At 34.1% G+C, this 19203-nt stretch overlaps 1 protein-coding gene and 1 long non-coding RNA gene across 2 annotated transcripts in view; one reads left to right on the top strand and one right to left on the bottom strand.

Annotated features, from left to right (window-relative positions):
* LOC125870543 (uncharacterized) overlaps positions 1-1918 on the bottom strand; it is a 4694-nt gene extending 2776 nt beyond the window's left edge. Inside the window, exons 1-2 of the long non-coding RNA XR_007446906.1 lie at positions 1827-1918; positions 1679-1757 (exon numbers count right to left, since the gene is read on the bottom strand). This is a non-coding gene — a long non-coding RNA (uncharacterized LOC125870543). The remainder of the gene's footprint in view (positions 1-1678; positions 1758-1826) is intronic.
* Positions 1-19203, top strand: part of LOC125870523 (uncharacterized) — a 225067-nt gene that overhangs the window by 101568 nt on the left and 104296 nt on the right. The window lies entirely within an intron of this gene.

The raw sequence follows: 19203 nt of genomic DNA, 5'->3' as shown, positions 1-19203 counted from the left end.
GTCGGAATTTGAATTCGAGGACTCCTTGACCCGAAATTCAATAAGATGCCAAGAAACTAGTTTAACGCCAAAAAAATTCGAAACTCAAACGGAGCGTCTAAAAATTCAACCAAGACTCATTCTAGACTTAGAATCGCCTCCCGAAACCAACGGTACTCTCGGAATTTCAATCTGAGTCTCGGAACCTCATATGTTGACCAAAGTCAACTCTTTATCAAAATTTCACAACTTTAGCAACTTAGGACCTCAATTCTTCGTTTCAACTCCAAATTCAACTCCGTAACTTCACACAGATTCGTTTCGACATTCTAAAACTGCCGGAATCAACGGAAATCCGATCCGAGTCCCGAAACTCCAAATGACTCGAAAAAGCACTTTTTAACCAACTTTAACTCATAAAACTCAACTTCTCAAAAACTCAACTTTTTACCAACTTTTCCTCAAACCAACTTTACAACCACAAAACATAGGACTCGGGGCAACTACCGAAAGGGCAAAATAGTCATTTCCACGAAAAATTACCAAAATGACCTTTCGGGTCATTATAGGAGAAGAGGGAAAGGAGAAGGAGAGACAAAAAAGAAATAAGGAGGGGGAGTAGACACATCAATCTTCCAAGATAGAGGAACAACAAAAGAATAAAGATCAGGGTGATCTCAAAGAGCAGAAGAACTAGTAGGGTGAGGATTAGAGAGGATAAGGTAGGGGTTGGCACTGTAAATAAATTTGGGGATTTGAAGGATTAGGAAAATACAGGGGACTCGCAGGGAGAGCAACAAAAAAGGAACGGATAGTCAATACAAAAAAATGAGTAGAGGAAGTGTTTCCAGTAAAAAAAACAACTTGACAAGGGGGTGTAGGTCGAATAATAAAGAAGGGCAAAGAGTAAAGAGAGAGAGAATATTGCTAGTCCGGGTGAATTGAATTCTATAGAAAAGGACAAGGCAATGGAGGGGGGAAATAGAATGAAGGGGAAGAGAAATCAGGTTCCAAACATAAGGAAATGGATGGTTATCAGATATAGCATTTCTGATTTAGAGGAGATCACTAATGAGGAGAAACAAAGGAGAAGAGAGAGGGATGATGATGAATAAATTGAAGGAAATATAGACAGAGCGGCAAGGGATAGAGATTTATCGCCAAAGAAAATAAGGCTTTAAGAGAGTGGAGCCAAGAGAGGTAAGTTACGTCAAGTGCCACTTTCTTTGCAAGTGAAGACAAGATTAGACAATGGCATAATTTTTAGCAGCTATCAGTGGAGTGCAAAAGAATTTTGAACGCAGATAAGTCAAACATTTCAATACTAAGGATCAAAGCAAGAAAAATCAATTTTCAAGAGCTATATAAACATTTACATGAGCATGCATTACTTTAGATTCATTTTCAACAACAGGCCTCACAACTATGATATTTTTAGAAAATGTTTTTGACATTATATGACTTACATAACTTTGGCCATTAAGCTGCCTAGTCTAGACTACAACAACTTACAAAAAAATATCTCAAGCAAAAAGCGAGGGTCTAGGGTCGGATGGGGAGTTACAAATCTGGGGTTGGAAAGAAATTCCACAGTGAAGTAGGTCAGGCGTGTTTGAATATCTCCATTTATGCTTAGAAAAAGAAAATCAAAGAAGAATAAAATAGGAAAAAGAGGCAGAGAAAGAAGAAGGCCACTTACAGAGAGTTGCGAGCTACCATAATATCAGGCTCCTTTATTGAAACCACTTCTGAGATTCTTGTTCCACCGGATTATGTCTCTACAGGAGAAAAGGAAGAAGTTAGAAATTACAAATGAACAAGGAAAAGAGCAAGCTAAAAAATCTTACCTTTGCAAGCTGAGAAATAGGGTTAACATGGCAAATAAGATGAAGGTTGGACTTCATACGGCTCCAAGCGGCGATATGTGGAGAAAGAAAATGAGCTCAAATTTGGAAAACCCTATCTTCTAGGGTTTTGATATAGAAGTTGGTCGTTCCTTTTAATGGGCTGGGCCAAATATTCTCTCATTACGTTGTTTTGGGCTGATCTAATTTTTGGACTGGTTTTGTTTTGTACAAATTTATTTGAAATGAATAAAAAGAGCTACAAGCTCCACTATTTAATTAAAAAAAATGACAATATACATGTTTCAAAAGCATTTGTTTGAATTATTAATTGCTCAAAAATGTACAAAGATGAGTTTTCATCGGAGATATATTTAGATTTTGAAATAAGTTGATGTGGTCTACTACATCTTTCACCAATTTTGTGTATATGCTCACCAACATATATTCGCCCATTGTTCTAGTCTCTCTAAGCTAGTTCAAAGAATTTATGGCCCTTTCTCTTCCTTTCTTTCCAATTTTTTGCCCCTTAGTTTCATATTGTATTCATGTCACTATTTGCTTTATAGATGATTGTGATCTAGTATTGAGTATTTAATCAATACAACTTCTCAAATTCTTTAAATTTTTTATGGAAAAGAAGAGAATATTGGTTAATGAGCAAATAACGATGGATACATTTTAGGTGAATTCAATGTAAAGCATTAAAGTACTACTGTTGAACTTCTAATTCACCTGTATGTAACTAAAATACTACTAATTAATTAGATTTTTATTTCTTGTAAGGGGACAAAATGGTAAACTAACGGTAAGAATACTAAGTCGATTTGCCTAAGGAACATATTATTTTATTTGTTCCTTTGTCGAGTACTGACACTGTGTTACGTAAAACAAGTAAATTAATGACATAATTCTTTATCGTGGAAAACCCCAATTGATAAAGAATAAAAAAAATACGACCTACACCTCTGTAAGAATTTAACTCAACTTCACTAAACTTCGAGCCTCGACAAAAGATTACAAACCTATGTAACCTAAGGAATTATAAATATCATATAGACATAAAAATTTCCTAGGACTCTACCATATGAGTTATGTTTCAGTCAGGGTTCTTGGAGACTACTTTACCCTAAACCCTAACTCTTGCCTATAACTAGGGTATTATATTCCCTTGAGGAGGCATCTCGAATATTCCACAAATTAATGAAATATTCATAAAGAGATCAAATTCAAATCATCCTAGTTCGATGAATATGCCACCAACGGCCCTTCAATCCTGGATATAACTTAAGAGAGAAAATAATCAACGAAAATAATGAAACATGCTTGGAACTGTACTAGAACAAGAAAGGAGCACTAGCGTGGGATTCGATGGAGTATTCAACTTGAGCAATAGAGCCAACAAAAGCATTTCATAATCAGTTAACGCACCAACCAACAACTAATTTCATAACCAGTAAAAACAATTCAGCATGCATTAGATAAAAAGATATGTTAGAATCACTATCCTTACATTTCACGTCTTCAACATTCGATCGAGATAAAACTGAGAAGACATATTAAAGAAAAAATGCTAATCAGAGACAGGAAATTTTCTAACTAATTGCCATCTATCTAACTAAAACATTCTTAAGAACACATTGTCGAGCAAACTGGGAATTCGAATTTCAAATTTTTTGTTGGCCAACGGTACAAATCTCCAACTGAATGAATAAGAGAGTCGTTAAGAAAGAGAGGAGAGGAACACGCGCCATTGGGGTCGCGAGGAAGAAGAAGATGACGCACTGCAAGAATTGTTGTTGGGATGGGTCGTAAGTTGTAGGAATTGTTGTTGGTTTTGGGCCCAATTTGGGACAACATATGGTCAAATTGCAAACTTAGACAACTTAAGTTTAAAACTTAGCCAAATTAAGTTATTAATGAATTTGGCTAAAGATTGAATAAGAGAAATTAAAACAAATTAATTAATTTTAACAAAATAGAACTTAAATTAATTTCAAACTTTTGTTGTCCAACAGTACAAAACTCCAACTAAATGAAGAGGAGAGAGTTGTTAAGAAAGAGACGAGAGGAGCATACGCCATTGGGGTCGCGAGGAGGAAGAAAAAGACGGCGCACTGTAGGAATTGTTGTTGGACTGGATCTTTAGTTATAGGAATTGTTGTTTGTTTTGTCCCCAATTTGGGACAACAGATGCTCAGTTTGCAACCTTAGGCAACTTAAGTTTAAAACTTAGCTAAATTAAGTTATTAATGAATCCGGCTAAAGATTGAATAAGAAAATTTTAACAAAATATAATAATTAACTTAAATTAATTTCAAATTTTTGTTGGCCAACGGTACAAATCTCCAACTGAATGAAGAGGAGAGAGTCGTTAAGAAAGAGATGAGAGCAACACGAGTCATTGGGGTCGTGAGGAAGAAGAAGAAGGTGCGGTGTAGGAATTGTTGTTGGGATGGGTCTTTAGTTGTATGAATTGTTGCTGGTTTTGGGCCCAATTTGGGTCAATAGATGCTCAGATTGAAAACTTAGGCAACTTAATTTTAAAACTTAGCCAAATTAAGTTATTAATGAATCCGGCTAAAGATTGAATAAGAGGAATTAAAACTAATTAATTAATTTAACAAAATAGAATAATTAACTTAAATTAATTTCATTTTTTTCTTGGCCAACGGTACAAACCTCCAGCTGAATGAAGAGGAGAGAGCCGTTAAGAAAGTGATGAAAGGAACACGCATCATTGGGGTCGCGAGGAAGAAGAAGACGGTGCGGTGTAGGAATTGTTGTTGGGCTGGGTCTTTAGTTGTAGGAGTTATTGTTGGTTTTGGGCCCAATTTGGGACAACAGATGCTCAGATTGCAATTAGGCAACTTAAGTTTAGAACTTGGCCAAATTAAGTTATTAATGAATATTGAATCCAGCTGAAGATTGAATAAGATGAATTACAACTAATTAAATATTTTTTAACAAAATAGAATAATTAACATAAATTAATTCATATGTACTCCAATTTATTTAAATAATATTCAAAGTCGACAGTATCAAAAATATTTGAACATTATTTCAAAGAAATAAATCTTCGACCTGTTGAATATGTTTTACAAAATTTTATTTGATTTTTATCCATAATTATAGGAGCTACCTGACTAATTAAAAATCCACCCAATTAAGTTAAGACCCACATTCAAATAGCTGAGGATAAAAGGCGAGTAAACAATCTTTTCTTGATATATTGTCTCTAACATTAACAAAGTTACTTATTTTTCAAAACGTGGGGAATTTCTTTGCAATATCCTCAACTCCTCCCACTTGCCTTCTTTCTAGATGTAGTTGTGAACTTTAAATTTAGTCATTATGCTTTTGGAACAGAAAATATGTCATTTCCTGAACATTTATTTTGGGAAATTTATTTTTGCTAAAGCGAAACTTATTTTGGGACTGAGGGAGTACATCTCTTGTTTGTGATTCTCGAAGTGATTGTTTTATGACATCTTGTAAATGTTTTTTAGTTATATAGTCTTTGTAACACCTCGCTATTTGAAAGAACTAGAAAGAGTTGGAATAGGAAAGAGTCGTTTTTTGAAAGAATGAAAAATCTGAAAAATTGGTTAAGTTTGGATTTTGGGTCAACTTCAAATGACCATAACTCCTAGCTCAGGATGAGTTAGGTGTGTTTCTAGATACCGTAGGAAAGATCTTGGAATTATCTTTCCACCGCCACCGAGTTTACTCAATTGTTCGTATGAGTGAGATATGTCCATTTGAAGTTGGGCTGTCTAGATATGAAAAGTCAAAACCAAATTTTGGAAGGGTATTTTGGTCTTTTTTATATCCAATTAAATTAATTCATTTTTGGTAATTACTTAGGGTTCTAAACTGAACTTGGTTAGTTTACGCTTTTGAAAATTCAGTTAGGATTTTAGAGAAGAGAAAAAAAGAGGAGAAAAGAGGAGAAAAAGTAAGAATCGTCAAATTCTCGAAGCTAAGATCGTGGATTTCGTCAAGGGGTGATCCCTACAAGGTATGTGAGATCACATAGTGTTGGGTTAGTTCACTCACGCGCCAATCATGATTAAATTCAACGAAGTTGTATGGTTTTGAAAGAAAACTATGAGTTCTTGATGATAATTCGTTTGAAATCTTGTGGGTTTTTGTTGTTGAAGTTTCTTGAGTTTGATTCATGCTTTTAGGTGTGATTTCAGGTAGAATCTCACATACATTGAGGATATAATCAATTCTAAGTGTTTGGGGAAAGAACCAAGTTGAAATAGGGGATTTAGAGTTGAAAAACGAAGAAGAAAAGTCGGAATTCACCTGGGCAGGGGCCTGGGACGCCGCCCCAGCCAGAGAGCCCCAACAGGGGCTCTGAAGTTTGGGCTCTGGTGAGCCGTTCCAGCCAGAGCGCCCCAACCCAGGTTCTGAAATTTTAGGGCTGCCGCCTCGCACCTCTCAGAGCGCCAGGGACCCCAATTCTCCCACTTTTCCCCCCTTCTTTCCGTACTAGTTCCTTAGCAGCGTACCTATATTTTCTAGTCGATTTCTATACTCTAAGGTACATCTAAACACCATGAAATCATCCATAAACATGAGATCATGAACTTTCAATCCATAATTCAATTCAAGGAAAGTTAAGAGTCAAGTCAAGAGGTTAAGAGTCAAGTCAAGAGAAGTTCATAGAGTTTTTCAAAAGTCTTTAACAAACGTTTTAACTTTGTTTTAAGACTTAAGCTTTGAGTTGAGTAAAGAATAGGAGTAAAGTTCATTTCTTCAAAGATTATACGGGAACTAAGTATTCCCAAGAGTTAAAATGTTTTCACATTTGAGCAAGAGAGAAAACACTGATTTCCAAGAGAGCCTTTGAGCTAGTTTTTGAGTAATTATCTCAAATCACAGAAAGAGTTTTGTTTTAAAAACATATGAGCTGAGTATATTTTGGGAGTAGTATTGAGCAATGATATGGAGACGCGAGTTCATAATAACTCAAGTCTTCATTAACCATGTAGCCGTCATGGGTAAAAATGATTATACTTTTTAGATGAATCCTTAGTGCTTTTTAGCATAGACTAGTGGATCCACTTAGTTAAGGCATTCTATATGACGGCAAAGTATAGGATAGTTTTGGCAGCGTGGGCGAGACGATGTATAATCACTTAGGCTCATAGTGGTGGTTGTCGGTTAGAGAAACTTCCACAGTATTATATTTCTTTATATGTAAACTGAGTTATTATTGCATTTCTTTAACAAAATGAGTTGCTACCTACTGTTTTATATGTTTTGTATAAACTGCACCATTATTGTTGTTTTACTTTGCATTTGAGTTGAGTTATTCATGAGTTGAGTAAAGCCAAGGTAAGTGTTCCTTTCAGATTCTCTTCAAGCTTATGCTATGTTTAGATTTCCCCTCGCATACTCGTACATTCAATGTACTGATGTCATTTGGCATGTATCGTTTTATGATGCAGACACGGGTAACCAGAATCGGCATCCAGCGCTTCATTGATCCAGTTGAGCACTCAGAGTTAGTTGATGAGCCTCCTAGCTTTTCGGAAGGTCTCTTTGGTTATGTCTTATCTTATTGTTTTGTTCATTTAAGTTGTTAGGATAATCGGGGTCTTGTCCCGACATCCCTCTATTTTAGAGGCTTCATAGACAATTAGTAGTTCAATTGTCTTTACATTGTTATTTCTTATGTTAAGACTTGAGTTGCCACTTTGGCCAAGTTGAATGTTTGACCTTTAAACGTTCTAAGTTATTTTATTAATCAGTTGAGTAGTGATGCATTGAATCCTTGTATTAATGCTTTAAGTCTTCCACTATAAGTTAAGTCAGGTCAATGGTTCGCTTGAGGCCAAAAATGATTCTCGAGTGCCAACCCCGCCCGGGATGTAGGCTCGAGGCGTGACAGTCTTTTTTTCATGAAGATTAATAAAATACAACACATGAGATTAGCAAATTAATCATATGAGATCTTTGTAGGGTTGTTTTCTTATGTTCAAATTGTGACTAGTCATAGAAGATTGTTTCCCTCTTCACTATTTTACTATACTTCAAAGGAAAAAAAATGCTCAGTTCTTGTTCAAAAAACCAAAGTCTGACAAAACAGGACATTTCATGTTTGGTTGTTTGGAAAATGATCAAAATGGTGAATTAGTGACCAACAAATTATAATATTCCACTTTTATATGGTTAGTAATATGGATTGCATCATTAAAATAACAGAAAAGGGTAAAAAATACTCTTAAACTATCCGAAATAGATTATATTTACCCTTAAACTATATTTCGGCTAAAACTACCCTTCCTGTCAAACTATTGGGTCAAAAGTTTCCTTCTTATTAACGAAAGTTGTTAAATGCCATGTGGATGCACTGCCACATAGACTAAACGGAAAATGGTCAAAAATACCCTTAAACTATACAAATTAGCTCATATTTACCATTAAACTATATTTCGGCTCAAAACTACCCTTCCCGCAAACTATTGGGTCAAAAGTACCCTTCTCATTAACGGAAGTTGTTAAATGTCATGTGGATGCCACATTGCATGCCAATAGGGTTCCATTGCCACATAGACTAAATCCCTAAATCCTAATTACTCCCCCCCCCCCCTCATTTCATTAATTTCCAAAAACGTTTTCACCCCTTCTCCTTCATTTCGCGGCTAGGGTTTCACAGTTTTCTTCGTGGCTGGGTTTCAAAGTGGATATTCGTGGTTGTAGGTAGTAAATCTTTTTTTCTTATTTTATTATGTTTACGATTTCAAAACATGATATTTAGGATTTCACAACTTTCCCCTCATTTCGCGGCTAGGGTTTCATAGCTTTCTTTGGGGTTGGGTTTCAAAGTGGATATTCGTGGTTGTAGGTTAGTAAATATCATCTCGGTGTTAAGCATAAATCCGACGAAAACGTCATTAGTCATTTCTTGCTTTATTATTAAGTGACATGGGTAATCACCACTTATCTTATCATCCATGGAAGGCATATCAAGTAGCCAATCTAAGCTAGATTTCGTTAGAATAGCTCCTAAATCCTCATTCAAAGTTTAGTTAAGAAAACCTTTCAACCCTAAGAATCTTTATGTGACAAAATCCTTTCACATTCATATATTGAGTAGTATGTTAGAAATCCTTTCACAACACCAACAAACATATTGATGATTTACAGTCAAAGCAACTTAAATCATTTTTTCATCAATTTCATAAAGAATATGCATATCTTCTTAAATCCATTTTTCATAATTCAAAACCCACATTTGATTATCATAGTCTAGAAAATATGGGTTATGCATGGGTTCATGGGTGATTCAACTTAAAACATGCAATTACTTTAATTCATGCATAAGAAGACATAAGTTGGATCAACATTGAAAGGAACTCATGGCAATTGAATAAAACCCTAACTTGATTGAGGAATCTAACTTTACAAAATTGGAGATTTTAGGAACCCTATGGAGGAAAGATGTACCGCCCCAGAAGACGTTACATTAAAATCCAGCGTTTTCAGGAGCAAGGCAGAATCGTCGAGTCTCAGGCAGCGTACAGATTTTAATCCGTCTTTCGAAAATACTTTGGAGACCTTTGAGGAGCAGGTTGTGACCATGACTCTCAGCCAGCAGAGGGCCCAGCAGAAGGACAGGACTGCCTGAATTTAAGGGACACTCCACCATGCCTTTGACTTTGAAAAAGGACACACTTGTACCATTATTTTAGGGGAACTTGTCCCCAATGTTTTAGCTTAGATTTTCAGCTTTTAGACATATATGGTAGTGTTTCATTGTATGTAGAACACTTAGAGAAAATATCAAGAAAATTGGCACTTGCCTCCCAAAGCTTGTTTCCTTTTTATTACTTTCTTGTTGGCTGTTTTGTGGACTGTTTCTGGACGAATTGCTGAAGCAAGTTTGAGTGCTTGTTTGGGTGAGGACTGAGCTTACGAAGAGCTGTGCAAGCCTTCCTTCGCTGTCCCACGAGCCTTAGAAAAATAGGCCTGTGACAAAAGAGCTCCATAGGTGAAGACTATTATACCTTGAAGTTCAAAGCCCAAAAGCTATGTCGATTGGAGAATTGATCTTGAAACACTAGACTTCTTTTTCTTCCTTAGAGAGAGAAATATTTTAGAGGTTGAACTTGATCAACTTTTGGTAATTTAGGAGAGTGAATTCAATTGGGCGATTTAGGGGTAAAATGCTTATATAGGACCTAGAGCAGAGGGTAAAACGACATAGTATTGAGTTAAAACAATTAGGAAAAGACCCAAAGCCCCTTTAAAATAGCTGCCAGACCCCGTTGACGGTCGGACCCATGATCCATAGGTCTAACTACGGACCGTCATGTTCGACCGTTGATAGGGTTCAGAAACTTTTTTCCTGACCCTCAAATGACGAGACCCATATAGGGTCCGTTGGTCACCCTACGGTCTATACATGGCCACCGTAAGTCTCACTTTTGGCCCTCAAAATTTCACTAAGTCTGGGACTCACCTACGAGACCTACCTAAGACTCATACATTGAACGACGGATCGTCCTGGTGAACCATAAAAGATTAGTGGGACTTGACATTCTAAATCATTAGAGCTTGCCACCGAGGGTTCCCACCTATGTTCCATGGTCCAACCTACAGACCGTTGGTGGTTCCGTTTGTACTGGAACCAGACTCTAAAATTTTGAAATTTTATCATCTTTTTAAATTTGAGGTGTTACAGTGGCTCACAAATAAGGAGGAAGAAGACGTAAGGTCAAACAGTAAGGAGAGAGATAACATTGCTAGTCAGGGTGAATTTAATCTTATAGAATAGGACAAGGTAATGGAGGAGGAAACAGAATGAAGGGGAAGAGGAATCATGTTCCAAACATGGGCAAACAAATAGCATTTCTAATTTAGAGAAGATCGGAGAAATGGAGAAACAGTGGAGGAGAGAAAGGGAGGAGGAAATAGAAATTGAAGTAAATATAGATAGATCTAACGGCGAGGGATAGAGATTTATCGCCAAGGCAAATCAAGTTTTAGGAGAGTGGAGCCAAGAGAGGTAATCCAAGTCAACCGCCACTTTCTTTGCAAGTAAAGACAAAATAAGATTGTGGCATAATTTTCAGCAGCTTTTAGTGGAGTGCAAAAGGATTTTGAACGCAGATGAGTCAAACATTCCAATACTAAGGATCAAGCTAAGAAAGATCAATTTCAGGATATATAAACATGAGCATGCATTACTTCAGAGTCATTTTCAACAACAGACCTCACAACTATGATATTTACATAAAACGTTTTTGATATTATAGGGCTTACACATTTGTGACCATTAAACTACCTAGTCTAGACTGTGAAAACTTACAAAAAGTTTCTCCAGAAAAAAGCGAGTGTCTTGGGGTTGGATGGGGAGTTATAGATTTGGAGTTAGAAAGGAACTCCACAATGAAGGAGGTCAAGAGCGTTTGGATATCTCCACTTACGCTTCAAATAGAAAAAGGAAATCAGAGAGCAAGAAAATGACAAAAAGAGGTAGAGAAAGATGAAGGCCACTTTCAGAGAGTTGCGAGCTCAACCACAAGACTAGGTGCCTTTATCGAAACCACTTCTGAGATCCACTATTCCACCGGATTATGTCTCTATAAGATAAAAATGAGGAAGTTAGAAAACATATGGAGAAGAAAGATAGCAAGCTAAAAAGTCATACCTCTGCGAGCAGAAAAAAATGGTTAAAATGAAAAACAAAAGAAAGGTGTTGATGATCTATGACAAAAGGAAGAGGAACGTTGGATTCCATAAAGCTCCAAGCGGCGATATGGGGAGAAAGAAAAGGAGCTCAAATTTGGAAACCCTATCTTTCAGGGTTTTGATATAGAAGTTGGTGGTTTTATTTAATGGACTGGGCCAAAAAAAATCTCATTGTTTTGGGCTAATCCAATTTTTGGATTGGTCTTGTTTTGTACAGATTTATTTAAATGAATAAAAGGAGCTACAATCCCCACTATTTAATTAATAAATAAAATAAATATTTAACATTATACATGTTTCATAAGCATTTGTTTGAATTATTAATTGCTCAAAAATATATATTTCATCGAAGATAGATCCGCATTTTGAAATAAGTTGATGTGGTCTATTACACCTTTGACCAATTTTTTATGAGTGTGTGCATATAACAAAACCACCAAATTTATGTTCTTTTAAGAGTTTAATGCCATACTAAACATGAAAGAAAGCATTTCACAAATGACGAATACATTGGAAAGACTTCTTTAAAGAAGAGGGAAACAATACTTACCCAAAAAAGTATTTTTCGACTTCAAACATATGAGGATGAGAACAACATTATGTCCACCAACATATATCCGCCCATTGTTCTAGACTTCATAAGCTAGATCAGAGAATTTGTGGTCTTTTCTCTTCCTTTCTTCCCAATTTTTACTCCAGGGTTTCCTATTGTATTCATGTTAGTATTTGATTTATAGATGATTGAAATCTTGTATTGAGTATTTAACCGATACAACTTCTCAAATTCTTCAGATTTTTTAATGGCAAAGAAGAGAATGTTGGTTAATGAGTAAATTACAGTGGACACATTTTTAGTGAATTGTGCGTAAAGCATTAAAGTACTTTTGTTGAACTTCTAATTCACCCATGATTAAAATATTACTATTTAATTAGATTTTGATTTGTTGCATGGGTGAAATGGTAAACTTATTATTAGAAATACTGACCCTTGATTTGCCTAAGGTATGTTGACACCCAATTTTGGCTCTCCACATTTAATAATAATAAAATATATATGTTATGAAATTTTATAGGAATACAAAAAGATTTTTAATTATTTATTTGACTTGATAAATTTATTTCATAAATGTTATTTCTTATAAAAATTAAATATATTATATATATCTTACTACTTACTTTCTCATTTTTTTTAAAATAAATGTTGTTCTTAAGAATTGAATCTATTTTTGTTCAAGTATAATTCCTTTTGTCGCAATAGATATTTTTCGTACATTTATTAAAATTAGAAAGCTTAGTTAATTAATGATTTACTAATTTATATTAATTTAATTTTAAGAGTGACTAATTTTATCAAATAAGCTAGTCTTGCAAAATAATTATTTTTAATTTAATAAATTATGACTATTTAATAATGAAATAGTTATAATTTAAATGATTTTAATTGAGCAATTTTGGCAATCCAAGTCCTCTTAAACCGGCCAATCCGTGTATGCCACGTTGGCGAGCACATGTATTGTGTTTCTTTAGCTTAAATCTTGACCTACGATTAAATCTAATGGTCCTAGTTAATTAAGCTTTTATCATTATTTAATATATATAGCTTTTCCTTTTAATTTCTAGTTTTATCTTAACCGTGCGATCAAACGATCGGACAGCCCAAATTAAATCCCAAAATATTTTCTTCTTTTCCCAAAATATAGTACAACATCCAGCTGCTTTTCCCCTTTCTTTTCCCTGGACTGCGCTTTAGTCTAGGAAAAAAAGATAGAAAACGTTTTCTCTTTCCCAGAACATTATCTCCCCCAACGTTCTTCTCCACTTTTCAAGAAAAGGACGACGCCTCACTCTTTCTTCTCCTTCCCCAAGCGTCTGCACGCTCACTTCCCCATGCCTCTTTCAACCTTTCCCATCATCCGCTGCCAAAGAAACGGCCATGAACTGTCGGAAAACAACAATATTCGGCGGTCTCCAACATCACCTCTTCCTCCATCCACCGTCCATCAATCACAACCCTCCCTCCCTATGAGTTTTACATCTTTTCCGATTTATTTCTGACCCAAACCAGGCCTAGAAACCTCAACCATCACCATTGCTAGGCCTGAAAAGTTTAGGGACGCAAAGAACCATTGGATTTTGGTTGGTTATGCCTTAATCTAATGGGTTTTAGAGTGTGAGTCTATCCCAAAATCAGCTATAAAAAGCCATTTGGTTCCCATTGAAGAACATCCGGAAAAATCTAAAAAAATTGAGAAAACGGGACAAGAACAACATCAAAAATCCGATAGCAATTCGAGAATTCAACAACCGCTAGACATTCAAAAACATCAAGCAATATCGTTAAAAAGATCTAGAAACCCGATCAAAAACCATAGACAACAAGGGACATTAGCATTAGATTGTAAGATCATCTTTCTGTCATCTGTCTTCGATTTGTTTTAATTTGAGTTTGAAGTTGGAATCTTGACGTCAAAGCTCTCTTTTGTTGCTCCAAAAGAGGTACATTTTCCTTACTCTTTCGCCTTTGTCCTGTTTGTTCTGGATCAAAATGGTATGAGTTGTTGTATGTGAAATAGTGACATGTTAATCTGAAGCAACATCTTGTTTTCGCTACGACTTATCCTGTTCTAAAAACTAGCTGAATCACTGCTCCATTTTGTAAAAAATTGTTTGATTTTCAATATTTTGAGTGCATTAGCAGTATAGTGTTGTTTTTCCGTTCGTAGTTGTGGTTGTCTTTTTTTTTCTTTCATTTTTTATTCATTGTTATAAAACCTCATTATGTCGAACTAATCTCGTAGGATTCGTCCCATTATTCTTATGCTTGTTTTCGAGTATAGATCAACAGTTCATACCTAGATTAGTAGAGTTTAATTTTGTTATGATTGTCTTATAGTATGAATGATTTTTTTGTTTCTATTCATTTGGTCCTGCCTTTTTAGAGGTTCCAGATTTAGTTGGTTGTGTTGCTTTCCAGTAATCGTGGGCATTGTTTTGTCGTTTGCTGCCAACGATATCTCTATATGTTGATAATATGGTAGCTTTATGTGAGAAGACTTGTAGATATGCTCACTGATTCAATAATAATTAATGAGAATCTTCTTTAGATTTTAAGGAGCTATTTTTATGAGCGGTGCTACTATATTTTTTATTTTATGTCTTGTGACTAAATCATCATGTTTAAATAAGTGATAATATTTTAAATGTTTGATGATGAATTTTTGATGTATTTTGACATATTAACACCTTGAAAATCATATCTCACAAAAGAAAAAAAAATAAACTAAAGTGTTGAATTGTTGGTGGTTAAATGATGAAAGTTGCTGTAATTGTTATTTTTCTCACATTTTCAATATCTGTTATGTTTTTATTGAATTCAAATGGTCTCTCTGTCCCCTCCCCTTCTTTATTTATTTTGATTCAACAGTTTAAATGTCTTGTCCCCCTTTCTACTCCGAAGGATCTAGTTGAGCCGTCCCTAAAATTCATGAAACTGTTGATCTTATAAAAGTTTATATCACTGTCTTGTATGTATTCATGTTTGTTTGAATATTCACATTATCGTACCATTTAATTGATCACTAATCTTTATCTCCTTTTCTTTGTTATGTTTCATGTACAAACGGAGGGTTGGAGTTTCTACTTTGGAACTCGTTATTGGCCTAAGATATTAGGCCAACAACAATTAGGATCATCGCAACGCTCGGAGTCTCGCAAATTAGGAGTCCAATGTTTTCATAGACTTTCTCCTTTCGAGTCTTAATTATATTGTTTTGATATGTTGGCTAACCTTTACTCTTAAGTTTTGATATATTGTTTGTCTTTTTATTTTGAAGATTATTTATGTGAGCTAATATTATTTGTTTATTAATTTAGTTGAAACACCTTTAGAACAAATGATACAAAAATATTTTTCTTAAAAAATGGGTTAGCATTTCTACTTATAACATTCTTTCAGGCCTTTTAAGTTGAAAAGAGGGGCTTATAGTTTAAAAGTTTTTCAAATTAAGTTTCAAAAGTGCTAAATTAATATTTATTTAGGCATATTCATCGCTTAGGACCTCCAAATAATTTTGAAACTAGTTTAATATTTATCTTTAGACATACATATTTTTTAAAGAAAATAAGTAGGAAAGTAGGCTTATATATTTAACAAAATAAATATAACTATAGAATAAAGTCTCAATAGTTGGCCTATTTTTTCATCACCCCTTTATAAAATATATTGTCTATTCTTACTTTTAAATGAAATATTTCTAAATCTCTAATCTCTTAACATGCTATTTCAATATTTTAAATATGTCAACAGGTTCAAAATATAAGGTACATACATATATATGTCATACACATAAAGGTATAAACTCTATATTTTTCTCTACAAAACCTATTACTTTTATCTACTATCACTTTTATGAATGTTACTTATTTATTTTTATAATTTATAAATGCCTACACTTAAATATACATATTACTCTACGACATATAATCTATCGTCAATTTATCTATATATGTAAATAAATAATACGTGTTCATGTGTTTTAAACAAATTACATGTATATACTACACTTTATAATAAACATTTTTTAAGATCACAAACTCTATATGATATTTTAACATCTGCTATCATTTATTTTTATTTTTTTAGAAAACTCCATTCTATATATTTTCATTCAAATTACACATCACATATTACTACATATTTACACCTAACTACTATCTTATTTTTCACGTCTTAATAAGATGACAATTTTTTGCAAATTCAACACATATATATATTTAGGATAATTTTATTATGGCACAACTATATATTTTTTACATATAAATTTATCATACATTTAATTACATTTATCTTATTTATTTTACAGTATGATAAAAATACTACTATTAAATCTATTTTATAAGATATATATATGTCGTAGCTTGTATTTTACTCTTTTCTTAAACTATAACTAATTAACTTATCATTGATTTTTTTTAAACAAAATAAATAAACAAAATCTCCTAACTATTTTTTTCTAAATTGAGTTTAAGTACTGTCTTCGGATAGGCTCTGAGGGATGCTTAACACCTTCCCCTCGAGTAACCAAAACCCTTACTCAGAATCTCACTGGTTTTGCAAATCTAAACAGAGTTTACTTTTACATAAAAAATGGTTTTCCTAATATTTTCCTTAAAATTTAGGTGGCGACTCTAAAACAAAATAAAACTTTTTTTTCCAAAAATCAGAGTGTCAGCCATATTATGTTGTGAACTGTTTCGGACAGTTAGAAATAGAGTGCGACAAGGTACATTTTTATTCTATCTATTCCTTTGTTTAGTAATGACATTGTGTTAAGTAAAACAAGTAAATTAATGACACAATTCTATATTGTGGAAAATCCCGGTTGATAAAGAGTTAAAAAACACAACATACGCCTCTGTAGGATTTATCTCAACTTCAATAAACTCTGAGCCTCAACAAAAGATTACAAACCTATGTGACCTAAGTAATTATAAACATCAATTCCTAAACTTCAACAATCAACCAGATCGTCAAACCTACATCAACTTATGAATTCCTATTATAACTCTTGCAATCCTAGGAACTAACTCTAATTTCTAAACTTAAACACAAACCTCTCAAGGTTTATGTTCCCTAGTCTTCCCAACTTGAAGACTATATTCCTACTTCAGTTTATATCTCACTTGATCTGGAAAGCATTAAAGATGCAACTCAATAAAATGTGATATAAGCATACTTGACTTAATAATTATAAAGTTTAAGACTATGAAACATGTTTTTCAATCTATTTTTCTTGCGTTGGATGCACTTGGATTTTCAGTCAGAACTCTCTCAAATATGAGCCCCTTCTATTTGATTGTGTTATTGTAACACCCCAAAAATTTCTAAGCTAAGATCTGACTCATTCTTCATTTGTGAATAAGGTTGTATAAGGTGATTCTTATATTTCTCTGAGGTGTTAGGTCAATTTTTTACTGTGGAATATATTTGGAGATGAATTAAGGTCACAAGAATCCCCTAGCATAAAGTTGGGTTGAAATCTTCCTTAATGATTGAGTTTTGATGTAAGATTAATCTGCTTAGGTCAACTTCAAACGATCATGTCTCTCAGATTATAATGAATTAGGAAATCTATGACCTATCAATTAAGGGTCTATGAGTTTTCTTTCCAATGCTACAAAGTTTGCATCAATCAGAGTTCGGTATACAAAGTTATGCTCATTTTACTGGAACATGTCCGGGCTGAGAAATTCAGCGAGAATACCTGCCCATTTGACGACTCACCAAATGGTTTGGCGAATCGCCGAATTACCTCACCAAAATATTCCCAAAACCTTATATCTCTGAAATTTTTGGTGATCTAAATCCCCATTTGGCGATCCACTGAATATTTCAGTGAGGGGACCTCCAGATCACCTATTTGGTCGACGAGATTAATTAAAAGGTTGTTTTCTTTGGGTTTTTTTTTTTGGTCTATTACATTCCCAGAAGGGTATTCTTGACCTTTTACCCTCAATTAACTTCCCTAAGTCCATCTTATTATCTAATATCGTTATTATGCGTATAGAAACTCTCAAAATCCCCAATTATCCTTCTTCCAAAGATCAATAACTCCAAGAAAGGGATTTCTCCAATTTCCCAAGATCTAAAAGCTCCAACTTCAAGATTTTATTCAAGATACCTAAAGTTTTCAATCCAATATTCTTCTCCACGTTTCATCTTCAAAGATTTCTCTTCATGATTCCTCACTAAGGTATGTAAGGCTAATCATAGTGTTGGACTAAGTTCATCATCACACCCTACACCTAAATCCAGTCAGTAAAACTTCAATCCATTATTATACACTCATTTTTCATGAAATTCTTGATATGAGTTGAGTTATTATTCGGTATTCTAATTCTTGCTTATGAGATTGCAATATATTATGCATTGAGATTCTTGAGTGACTACACATGCTTGTGTTTCCCCATGAACCCTATTTATTGAGTTTTTGCTAAAAGTCTTCAAACCAATATTTTCCTTACATTGTCTTTGCAAATTAAAGTGAGTCCAATAGAAAGTTTAAAGCATTATTTCGAGAAAAATCTAACAGGGACTTAAAAGATCCCAAATATATTATGTTTACATAGAGAAAGAGAGTACCATTTTCATAAAAGTATAAAGAGTTTTTAGACATATTTAGTATAGTTCAATTACCTCTTAAAGAGGTCCTTTTGAGTAATTATCTCAACCAATTATATTTTTGGGAGTAATATTGAGCACCGATTTAAAAGAGAGTTCAAATAACTCATAGCCCCCATAAACTACGTCACCGACATAGGATAAGATCGTACCGATATTCGGTTGACTCCGCACTGCCTCTGAGAATGCCTATTAGAGGGATTCATGAGTTAAAGTTGAATCTCATACCCCAGTAAGGCATAGGGCAGCTCTGGCAACGTGGGTAAGACATTGTATCATTATGAGGCTCATAGTGATGGTTGTCAGTTAGAGAAATTTCCCAGTAAAGTAAAGTATATATATATCGGTTTAGTATTTGTTATCATTGCATGTTATATTGTAAAGCTTAAATGATTTTACTTCCTGTTCAGGCTTCACTTTCAGTCAGGTTGCTTTCAGTTCTTCACAGTTCATTTATTCAGTTCAGGCTTCACTTTCAGTCTTATTACA

This window comes from Solanum stenotomum, chromosome 7 (genome assembly GCF_019186545.1).
Source record: "Solanum stenotomum isolate F172 chromosome 7, ASM1918654v1, whole genome shotgun sequence".
In the NCBI taxonomy this organism is placed as follows: domain Eukaryota; kingdom Viridiplantae; phylum Streptophyta; class Magnoliopsida; order Solanales; family Solanaceae; genus Solanum; species Solanum stenotomum.
The sequence above is the reverse complement of the archived record's forward strand: the minus strand, read 5'-3'. Positions and strand labels throughout refer to the sequence as shown.